This window comes from Manis javanica, chromosome 8 (genome assembly GCF_040802235.1).
Source record: "Manis javanica isolate MJ-LG chromosome 8, MJ_LKY, whole genome shotgun sequence".
Lineage (NCBI taxonomy): Eukaryota > Metazoa > Chordata > Mammalia > Pholidota > Manidae > Manis > Manis javanica.
Genome location: NC_133163.1, coordinates 26298112 through 26306791, shown reverse-complemented (window position 1 = coordinate 26306791; position 8680 = coordinate 26298112). Strand labels below are relative to the sequence as shown.

Below are 8680 nucleotides of genomic sequence, written 5' to 3'. Positions count from 1 at the left end.
GAGAGGCAGGTGTTATAACATTAAATCCCATTTTATGATGAAGAGACCGAGGCACATAGCACCCCTGGATTCATCTGAGCAACACTTACATGAGCCAGGCTGGAAGATAAATATGGCACTGAGGAAATCCTTGCTTTTAGGGAGATCACAGTGCCTTGGGGAGGGAAAGAGGGGTAGGTCTAGGACAATAAGGAGAGGTTTCTACCTTGGGTCCAGTCTGAGTTCTTCCCTTCTGAAAGAAAATAAAACCCCATCTTGGCTGGGCCAACACTACAATTTGGTGGCCATCTCATCATTTTGCTGACAGTGCAGGAACTACCGACCTAAGCCGTCGTACAGTTGTCTCTCTTCGGTGAGGCTGCCCTGCTGTGGTGGCCACGTCTGCAGGGAGGCTTTCTAATTGGTGCCAATTACAGTCACTCAACCCAGCTCCTACCGTCCTTCCTGTGGGAAGGAACCCTGATGAATCAGCCACAGGCCTGACAACAGATTCGAGCTCCTGAATCCCTCCCTTCCAGCCCTGTTTACTGTGGTATTTATAGCCGAAATGTGAAGGGGATTATTATTCTCTTTCCTCTTCTTTCTTTGCTTGCAATAAAGACTCAGTCCACCCATGTATTAAGCCAGATTTGCATAACATGGCCTGGGAAGAAAGCTCCTCAGGGCCCAGGGGTGCGCTTCTGAACTCTGTCTTTATACAGGGTTTCTGAAAAAAGCTCTGTTCCTCTGTGAAGGCACTTGGGAGACCAGGAGAGACTTCCCTCAAATGCATTCCCTTCAAGTGGCTGAACCTTTGCATTTCTAAAGCAGCTCGCCACCTGAAGCTCTGTAGATACGCCTTCCCTCATTAGAAGGGGAGAGCAAAGTCACCCCTGTGGGTCTCATGGAATAAGCTCCAGTGAAACATCCACCTTCTCAAGGAACTGAATTTCAGGGCCTCACTCTGCACAAGATGGTGGAAGTACAGGCCCCTGCACTTGGCCTCTGTCCCTGATGGGGCTCCCCACCAGGGAGCAGATGCCCCATGTGGGTCTCCTGGAGTCCAGTCCCTATCCCTTCCACAGACTGGACTGCTGTTCTTTAATTAAGCCTTGCAAAAAAAGGTTTCTTCAAATCATAAACTATAGGTAAATCATGAGTGGGTTTTACTAAATTAGCTGCATAAATACAAAAACTCTTCACAAGTATACACATAGGTGTGGAGTTCATTTTGCTCCTCCTCCCCAGGAACTAGTATTAGTGTTGTCGGGCAGCTGTATCGGAGGAGGTCTCTCCCTGTGCAGTAGGTGAAACCTCAACCTGGATGGGGGAGGGCTTTTGACTCTGAAGGAGAAAGAATTCTCAAGCAGGTCGGATGAGCGTAGGTAAGGAAGGAATTCATTAAAGCAAAAGTGGTAGTGGATGGCAGCAACTATGCAGGCAGCAGAGGGAGGAAAGGGAAGCTTATTGACCTCCTGCTCAGCGTAGGGCAAATCCCTTGCCAACTCCTGAAGTCAGGGTCACCTGGTGTTCAGTGTCTGCTTGAGTCTGCACAGCATGGGAACTAAGTCCCTACCACTCCAGGCTGTGGGGAAGCTGCAGAGCACTGGATGGAGTGAGATTATGTTCTGAGAACTTCCCAAGGCAATGAAAGGAGATTTTTGGGCAGGCTGCTACAGAGCATGATAACACAGTGGCAGTCCTGTCCAGGTCACCCAGGTGATGGGAACTTGCAGACCCAAGCCAGAGATCTCAGTAGCCCTTCCCTACTTGTGTGAAGGAGTATGTAGAGAGTGAAGACTTGTGCTTAGACCTAGAAAATTGAATGAAATAGCACAGTAACAAAGACGCTGCTGGGAAAAGGGGTTCTTACTAACCTCCTGACAGGCTTGGAAGAGTGCAGTGACAAAACGCAGTAAGTTGAGCAGCAACAAGTCTTCATTTAAGACAAAGTACACACTCGAAGAAAGGGAAGTGTGGGTGACCTCAGGAGGCGGGAGTGTGGGCAGCCTCAGAGAGGAGGCCCACTTAAGGGCTTAAGATTCTGTCTTTTAAGGCTTTCAAGAAAGGGGCAAACGGCAAAGGGTGGGGGGCGGGGTTGACATAGGCTTGACATGTAGTCTATTTTCAGTGAGAGACATTGTGCCATCATCCACAGTTTGTCCTCTAGATATTCTGTAAGATAAACTTAACACAAGGAATTTCTTGACCCTGTTCTCCAAAATAGTGGTTACCCTCAAGAAGTGGGGATATATCATTTAGGACTACTTGTCCTGCCTTAAGATAGGGTAGGTTATTGACTGATTACCATAAAATATGTTAGGAGTCTTACCTTCTAACTGTCTGGTTTTTAAAAATGGAATCTTAGCTGTAAGATGAGTCCCTCCAGTTCTTACTATACTATTTATACCTTGGGAATTTTCATCACAGGCAGGAAAAACTAATCATGATAATTGTCCCATGTCCATACCCTATCTCACTAAGTAGTCTAGCTAGGCAAGCAGGGCTAAACCAAGTCATTCCTGGTCACCTTCATCGTCTTTACTGACACAGTTCCTTGATAAACACAGAAATGTTGAAAATGACCTCTGATTGAGAGAATGAAAAGACAAGCCACAGACTGGGAGAGAATATTTGCAAAGCACATCTCTGAGAAAGGACTTGTATCCAAAATATACAAAGAAGTTGTAAAACTCAACAATAAGAAAACAAACAACCCAATTACAAAATGGGCAGAAGATCTGAACTAACACCCCATCGAAGATTTACAGATGGCAAATAAACATATGAAAAGATGTTCAACATCTTTATGTCGTTAGGCAGTACAAATTAAAACAACAATGAGATACCACTACAACCTATTAGAATGGACAAAATCCAAAACACTGGCCACACCAAACCTTGGACACGTTATGGAGCAACAAGAAGTCTCATTCACCTAGGGTGGGAATGCAAAATGGTATAGCCTCTTTGGAAGATAGTTTGGCGATTTCTTACAAAGCTAGACATATTCTTACTATACGGCAATTGCATTCCTTTGTATTTACCCAAATGAATTGAAACGTATGTCCATCCAAAAGTTTATAGCAGCCTTTTCATAACTGCCCCAAATTGAAAGCAACTGAGAGATCCTTCAATAGGTGAATGAATGAATAAACTGTGGTTTATCCAGACAGTGGAGTATTATTTAGCAATAAAAAGAAAGGGGCTATCAATTCATGAGAAAACATGGAGAAAACCTAACCTATATTACTAAGTGAAAGAAGCCAGTGTATAAAAGGCTACAGAGTATATGGTTTCAGTTATATGACATTCTGGAAAAGGCAAAAGTATAGAGAAAGTTAAAAGTTCAGCAGTCACCAGGGGCTCAGGGTGTGGGGGGATTGATAAATAAGGGAGCACAGGGATTATTAGGTTGGTGAACTATTCTGTGTGATGCTGTAATGATGGATAATGACGTAAATATGATGTTATACATTTGTCAAAACCCATAGTGCTGTACAACACAAAGAGTGAAACCTAACGTAAACTTCAGGAATGGACTTTAATGAATAATATTGCAATAAATGTACCACACTAATGCAAGTTATTAATGATGGGGAAACTGTCAGGGACAGGGTGCAGTACTGGGGAGAGGAGTATATGGGAACTCTGTATTTTCAGATCAGTTTTTCTGCAAACCTGAAACTGCTCTGAAAAATAAAGTCTATTAATTTTTTTAGAAGTCTATAATCCCATCTTTTTTTAAAATTACATAAAGTAAGAACTAGACATTCCAGACCATTTCATCCCCTGACTCCACACATCCCTAATAAATAAGGTAACCATTGTTTATGATTTGGTGTGCATGCTTCTTGAGTTTTTCTTTACATTTCTACCAACATACCTATAGCATCCCATTAAAAAATTAAAGATGAAATCATGTTTTACGTATTAGTCTGCAACTTGCTTACTTCATTTATATGATGGACCCCTTTCCAGGCTGCACATGTAGATCTAAGTCTTTCTTGGAAGCCATGGCTGTTTACCATCCCATGGGCACTAACAGTGGGTGTTAAGCAATTTGCTAAAGAAGATTCACAAGATCCAAACTGACAATGCCGGCAAATCTATGGTTATCTCAGGAGAAGCACTGAGAGCATTAAACTAAGACAGCAAAGGCCCCAGAGAGGCCAGGTATAAATTCCAATCGTCCTCCTTGTGTAAGAGTCATACCAAGCCCACTTTCTCTCCAGGGTCACAGATGTGTCACAGAACACCTCAGAACCATAGGAAGCCCATAATGGGGTTTCCACCAGGGCTTCTTATACCCCTGCTGGTCACATAGGCGTATTTCTTGCTGTGTTACCAGTCCCATCAGGAGACATCTCCAGGGGCTCAGTAAACCAGGTACAAATCATCAATTTCACTATTTTCAATAAACAGTGCTGAACAACAAAAACAAACAAACACTAATGGCAAGCTAGTACGAACCACTCCCAAACTCCTCAGACCCACGGTTACAAAACAGCATTATTAATCAGTACATTTAATGCCTTGACTAGAGGTCTGTGTTGTGCACGAATGTCATTTATTTCAGTAAGTCAGCTGATACTAATCCCATGCCTACTGGAATCAGCCCTCACAACACAGCATGGTATGTATAATCATTCCCGCGTTGATGGGTATTGAGGTTATTACTCCCGTGCACACACACAATGCTATTATTATCAACCAGGCCACACCGAACATCCCCATACATATGTGCCTTCAAGTATTCATGTTTATTTCTGCAGCATACACCCCTCAAGTGAGGATGTTGCCAAATCACGTTCTTTTGCTCTTCGATCTGTCTTTAGTGTCTTCTTTTCTCTGTATTTCAGGAGGACGGGGGACCCACTATGCAGCATTGCTGTGCTCCGAGGCTCACATTCCTGTTAGAGTTCTGCTGTACTCACTACAAATCCCACCAAGTGCGCTCCCTTCCCTCTGCACCTGCTCTGGCACCCCACTGGCTTCTAGCTTTCTGTGTCTTGATTCTCCTACTATCTTCCTTCAAGCCATAAGGAACGCGATTACTTCTTCTGGGGTCAGGGCTCTCTGCACAATGAAAGGGTTTGTTTCTCTCAGCCAGTTCTATTATTTTAAAAGAACAGTGTTACCTGTGGAACAGATACCAACATAACCCACAGACATAAGCCTAAGGAAACAAAAGAAATCTCCTACTTAAGGTGCGGTAACAGATGAATCCCGAACCTTACTGGCTTCATTTAAGAAGAATTCAATTCCTCTCTTTTGTACCCTAACTGGCTGCAGTGGGCAGCTCTCCTCCAGGCCTTGCTCAGTGATGCAAATTCCTTCCATTTCGTGCCTTTCTCCTCCTCTAGGGCTTTAAGCCTCTCCACTCAGCCAACAGATGGAGAGAGAGGGAAGATGACCGCATTGGAGGTTTTATGGCCAAGTTGGAATGTGGAGCAGATTCTGGAGGTTTTAAGATATATCTAAAAAATTCTCTAATAGTCTTTCCCTCAAAGGGGAAGCTTAATTCTCTTCCCCTTAGAGGGTGTGCTGGACTTACTGACTCACTTCTAACAAATAGAATTCAAAAGTGATAGTCAGTTTCAAGACGCAGCTATAGAAAGTCTGCAGCTTTTGACATAGGTGCTGTCAGTCTCTCTCAGCTCTGGGGGAATCCAGGTCCTGAAAGAGCCCGGGCGGCAAGGACCTGGGCAAAGAACTGACACCCTCCCCGAGCCAGGCGAGTGCTCTTGATTGCAGAACCTCCGGTCTCAATCAAATCTTCAGAGACTGCAGCCCCAGCCAACAGGTAAGCTGCAACCCTGTGAGAAACGCTGAACCAGAACCACCCATGAAGGCGCTTCTGGGTTCCGGACTCTCAGAAACTGTGAGATAATTATTAGTTGTTTCGACCTGTTAACTTTTGGGATCATTTATTACACAGCAGCAAATAAGCAATACCCTTTTTTCTGCCTGCATCTTATTGGCCAGAATTCAGTCACATGGTCACACCTAACTGCAAGAGAGGCTGGGAAATATAGTCTCGCTGTGTTCCCAGGCGGAAAGGAAAATGGGTTTGTTGAACAGCTAACCTGCGTGTGCTACTCTGGGGATTCCTCTCCCACTGGCAGAAACAGGTCAGTTTCATCAGCTGACATAAGATCCTGAACGTAAGAGCCAACGGTCTCGCTTTGGGCTCCTTGTTGCCTGTTTTATGTGCACTACAATAGCCTTGGTATCTGGAAGGAAGTAAGGAATGCTAAACCCAAATTTACATTTTATTTCATATATTTTAGTTATAGTAACAACAATTCTAGTTGTTTTGTCAATTATTTTCTTAAAGGTTCTCCCAAACTCTTTACCAAAAACCTATATTGTATGTGATCACAGTGTTGCAGGGGAAAATATGTATTTGGATGCAATGAAAACACCTATGAAGAAATATACCAAAAAAGCACACGAGGTTATTCCTGCACGGTGAGCTGACAGTGGCTTTCACTCATTTTGCATGCATGCATATGGATTTGTATTTTTCAATTTTTCTAAAATGAAGTTATGTGTATTATTATATCATCAAAAATATATTATAAAAATAATATAAATAATAATTATTATTAAAAAACAATGCCTTTGACAAGTTGGTGCTAGCTACACAAAATGAGCAGGCAGGGAAGGACCAGTTGAGAAGCACCTGTTCTGTTCGGGTTGAGCCTGGACAACGCTTGACCTCTAGGGATCCCTCTCCGGGCTTGTTGGTTCCCCTGCCTCAGGGGACTGGCTTCCCAGAGTGAATGAACCTTTGATCCAGTGCAGGGAGAATCGCTGTCATGCTTGACGGGGTCAGATCATTCTCTCTGCCTAAACTTTTCCCCCTTCAAGAGTGGAAAACATTTGCTAGGAAGAGCTTTTCCCTAGCAACACCACACCTCCATTTCACAGCACCCCACTCAGCAACAAGTCTTCATGTCAGTTTATCAGAATCACATTAAGAGCTGGCTTCCTCTGAGCCATATGCACCCTCAGGTACCTGCTTCTTCCCCCTCTTGTCTGGAAGACTCTGGGCTCTGTATCACAGATACAGGCTGCGGGTAAGAGCACAGGTCTTGGGGTTCGAACCCTGACACACACACACACACACACACACACACACACACACATACAACTGTGATTTTGAGCAAGTCACTTAACCATTTAGCCTTAGTCTCTTCATTTGTAAATGGTGCTAAAACCCTTTATAACTGATGTTGTGCCTTTAAAGCATTTAGAACAACACAGTCCACCTAGTAAACACAGTGCAAGTGTTATAATCAGGGGTCATGAATTAGGCAGTGTCTCTGTCCTCATGGAGCTTACAGCTTAGTGGGAAAAGACAGACATGAAATGCACAATTAGAAATGAAATGAGTGATTTAAAAAGGTGGGGATGTAGTTCAATTCAGTGATCTAGGAGGGAGGATTTACCTGTTGACCCTTCAGATGAAGAAACTGGTGCTCAGGAAAATTAAGTACTTTCTTTAGGTCACACTTGGCTCAGTAGTGGAGCTGGGATTCAAACCTCATCTGTCTCACTCCAAGCCCATTCACTCAGGGCTGCACTGTGATTTTCCTGGGCCCTAGGCACTTTGCCTTCCTCCATTGAAAAATATATTAAAATCATATTTTTAAAAAGTGTCATGGGCCCCAGGGACTATTCATGCTGCTTCTCATAGGAAGCTGAATATGATATCATTCTGGCCCCCAAGGAGGCCAGTAGAAGAGATATAAAAACAATATTATATTAGTAAGAGTAATTCTAGTTTAGACATATTAAGTGCTTGTTTGTCTCATTTACATCTCTCAGTAACTTAAGAATTAGTAACCAATATTATTTTCACTTGGCCGCATGGAAACTGAGGCCCCGAGAGCTGACACTGCTCACTCACAGTGATGAGCTTGTGGGAGACGGGGCAGCAGCAATCACGCTGACGGGGCTGGGCACCCTGAGGTCTGCGGGAGACTTCATTTTTGACCATTGTCTCTCTACTCAGCACCCAGATGTCCCCAACTGCCAGGAAGGAGGCCTCCTCCCTTTCCTCCCTCCAGCTTCCCTCCCCCCTGCACTCCAAGGAGGCTGGGCTTAAGCACGCCTGGAAGAGGTCAGAAACATGGTCCAAGCTGTGAGTGCGACCACAGTGCACCTGAGCGAGGGGGAACCACACACACTGGACGTCCATGGACAGGACTGGGCCGGGACCTCAGGGTGGGAAACTCTCCTGGTCGCACCTGGGAGCCAGTAAGGGCCACCTGAATAGAAGAGAATGCCAGAGACTTATGGTTCTAGTTTACAAGACTTCCCTTGAATGCATTCTGTTGATTTTTGCCATAGCCCTTGTTAAGATTGGTAAAACAGCTAATACTATACATTATTGCATGATTTAACCCTTATTTAAATCCTGCCATGGCTGCTGGTGGCCTTCCCCGGTGTGGCATGCAGAGCCCTCCTCCCGGCTCCCTTCTGCCCTGGCTCCTCTCATCCTGGGCTCCTGCCGGGCTGCTTCCCCCAAAACTGGTCCAGCATTTTCACCTTGGCCGGACATTAGAATGCCCAGAGTTATGAGACTTGCCAAAGGCCACACAATTAGAAAGTGGTGGCATTGATTCAAAACTGCATTTGTCTCCCTCCAAAGCACACGTCAAAGAGAAATTCCCATAGGGGATCCGTGGCG

At 44.5% G+C, this 8680-nt stretch overlaps 1 long non-coding RNA gene across 1 annotated transcript; it reads left to right on the top strand.

The window, feature by feature from the left end:
* Positions 1-4558: 4558 nt before the first annotated feature.
* Positions 4559-8375, top strand: LOC140850721 (uncharacterized). The gene is made up of 2 exons (XR_012133752.1): positions 4559-6113; positions 8003-8375. It is a non-coding gene; the product is annotated as an uncharacterized lncRNA (long non-coding RNA).
* The last annotated feature ends 305 nt before the right edge of the window (positions 8376-8680 follow it).